This window comes from Rana temporaria, chromosome 5 (genome assembly GCF_905171775.1).
Source record: "Rana temporaria chromosome 5, aRanTem1.1, whole genome shotgun sequence".
NCBI classification, from domain to species: domain Eukaryota; kingdom Metazoa; phylum Chordata; class Amphibia; order Anura; family Ranidae; genus Rana; species Rana temporaria.
In genome coordinates this window covers 405,022,666-405,025,790 of record NC_053493.1, presented here as the reverse complement: position 1 = coordinate 405,025,790, position 3,125 = coordinate 405,022,666, and the positions used below count along the sequence as shown (strand labels likewise).

The 3,125-nt window shown below is 44.8% G+C and overlaps 1 long non-coding RNA gene across 1 annotated transcript; it reads left to right on the top strand.

Moving 5' to 3' along the window:
- Positions 1-493: 493 nt before the first annotated feature.
- Positions 494-930, top strand: LOC120939692. Its single transcript, XR_005749355.1, has 2 exons — positions 494-638; positions 720-930. It is a non-coding gene; the product is annotated as an uncharacterized LOC120939692 (long non-coding RNA).
- The last annotated feature ends 2,195 nt before the right edge of the window (positions 931-3,125 follow it).

The following is a 3,125-nucleotide window of genomic DNA, read 5'->3' as shown; positions in this document are numbered from 1 at the left end:
CTTCCTCGGCCGAAAGTGTACACACGACCAGTTTCCTCGGCAGAATTCAGCCAGAAACTCGGTCGGAAGCTGAATTCTGCCGAGGAAACTGGTCGTGTGTACGGGGCCTCACACATCCCCACCCATGGACACGCACTCTTTACCAGACTAATAAAGTCTCTTAATCACTTTTGTCTGCCAATGGAGCACTCTTATACTATTTTTATATTAAGTACCTTAATATACACATCAATTCCTGACCATTATTCATTGACTAGTTACCCCTTCGGGTCATCAATGAGTAGATCTAATTCAATAAAGAAGAAAAAAGGAAAAAAGGTTATTTTTTTTTTTTCAGATATGATTACAAACCTGCTGCCAGTCCCTCTTTTTTATATACATGCCTTACCCACAGATAATCCTACACTTTAGCACAATATGCTATGATTTAATACTTCTAATTCTCTTTAACTACACAGGGCTAACCCATTGGGGGCACTCTGCAGGCAGGGCGTCCACTGTGCGGCTCCTTGCAACCCCCCTGGGGTCTGTTTTGGTTTCCCTCTCTCCCCCCTGGGGTTGTGGGTGGTGCTCCCTTCGGATTTTTTAACGGCTCTGCACATCTCTGGTCATTACAAAACTCACTTCATTCGTTAACGGTAAACCTTATTCTTGGGTCAATTCATGTGATTTATATTTATTTTTTTGATCGCAAATTTATGTTATGTATACTTTTGTAGAATCAACCATCCCCCTGAAGAGACCACTTAGAGGTCGAAACGCATCGGGGAACGCACATCACACAGCATAAAGCAATGTTGTATACATTTGTCCAATATTGTGGAATATGTATTGTATCACCAGATCCGGAAAGGGTTTTCTTTTAATTGTTATTGCATTTAAAATGTATGTTATTGACAACCATAAAATAAACCATGTTTTATTATATTACATTTGTTACACTTTTATACTTTTCAGGGCTTTTTTTCAGGGGGAACTTGGGGGAACTCAGTTCCACCACCTCTGGCTCAGACTCTTTGGTGCCTGCTCACCACAATCACTTGTAAACACATAAGTCTGGTTTCTGTGTTTACAAGTGACAGCTTTGTAACCCCCTGAACTCTGCACTCTGTATGTAATGCAATCCTGGTATTTAATGCCCCTTTAAGACCCTTCTACTGTTTGTGAAATCTGAACGGGTCGTGGTTGAGTTCCTGCACCTATTTTCTGAGAAAAAAAGCTCTGATACTTTTGCTGTCCAAAGCCCCGTGGGGTAAATTCCTTTTTCTATCTGATTTTACAAGGGACACTGCTAACTGTCAACTGGGCTCCAGTTTGGCAGCACTCCTTAAAACTCCCTTCAAAAAAAGGAAAAGGACCCAAGGTTGAGAACCCCCATACATGTAGTCCAATGAGAGCATCAAGCAAACATCCAAGAGTCAAAGGTTTTTAATGCTAAAAAATTATTCATAGCAAAAAAAAACTAAAACTCAATACCTTTCGAGGACCAAACACACTCCCCCTTAATGGATACAAAAAAAGCTGTGCTAAGACACGTGACTAAATGAAGATCCCTCTTAAAGGGAAAATTAGGTATTGACTAGATGTAGTAACACAATTAATAAGTGTAGTAACACAATCAATAGGTGCAAATGGTATTGAACCTAGATAACAACAATCCAGGTCAGTGTACTGTACCTAAATGAGGACTGAAAGTCGGTTCACACAGCAGCGGCACGACTTCGGGGGTGACTCTGCAGGTCGTCCTGAGGACGACTTCAGAGGCGATTTGCAAAATGACTTCTGTATAGAAGTCAATGCAAGTCGCCCCGAGCCACCCCCGAAGTCGTACAGGAACCTTTTTCTAAGTCGGAGCGACTTGCGTCGCTCCTATTATAGTTCCATTGCATTAAATGGGACGCGACACGTCAGGCGGCTGAGCCGCCTGTCGTGTCGCCCCAGTGTGAACCGGGTCTTACTGTATTATTATAGACAAATAAATGTGAAACATAACAAATTAACAATAAACATAACAACCCAGTGACATGTGTATAAATAAATTCCAAAAATGAAGTCCAAATGGAAAAACGGCAAGATCCGCAAAGGGACAGCGGCGTCTAAAACTGAGTGGATTCAGTGTAAAGAAAATTATCCCAAAATCCAGAAAAATGTGTGGATAGGCAAGCCACCACCTTAGATAATACTGTCTCTTAGCTGGATTGATCTCTGATTAGGAGATCAAAAACGCATGAGACAGATGCCTCTCAATGACTCTCCACCAGGGCAGGGCCGGCGCTACCACTAGGCGGATTAGGCAGCCGCCTAGAGCGCACTGCCACCTAGAGCGCAAATGTGGCTGTTGTGTTTACACAGCTCTCTGTTGTGGAGATGACACAGCCTCGAGCCGGGTGTCAGCATAACAGGACAGACGAGCGCGAGGAGGGGAGGAGTGCGGTGACGGCGCTGTTCAGTGACTTAGGTAAAGAGAAGAATTTTGGAGCCGCTCTGCAGTACAAGGGTATGGAGCGATCTGCGCTCCCCTCCTATTAACAGTGTACAGAGCAGAGCAGCCTGAAAGTGTCTTCCGCCAGCTCCTTATCCTCGGCACACACACAGTCACACACTAAAGTCCTAGCTGGGGGGGAGCCGCCCACAGATCCAGTGTATAGGTAAACACACAAGTGGAGGAAAATGCAGAGACTGATGTTTACAAATGCCGTTCTATTACACTCCACCGAGCCCCCCCCAAAAACCTTTACATTGCAGCACATGCACATCCACCCCACAGACTGCTCTGCACACACTCAGCCCGCCCATTACATGGCACAGTAAATAGTTCCTTCGCTTACTGCAACTTTTCAGGACAGGATGATTTGATTGATATCAGCCCAGCGTTCAGTTCAGCTCTTCCTGATAACCCCCGAGCTCCCTGGAATGTCCCCCTCCCTTCCCCCCCTGGTCACAGCGCAGCAGGTTGAAAGCAGAGGATGTGGGTGAGTGTCCAGCTACACAATGTTATTACTGTTATCAGTGCTGTGCAGGGTGGTCAGTGTGTCGGCTCTCTTTATGTTTCCTTTTTCTGCTGGTGACCAGGCTGCTGCTCACTACTAGTTCATATGGATTCTTCTGGTTACTGCTGATACTAG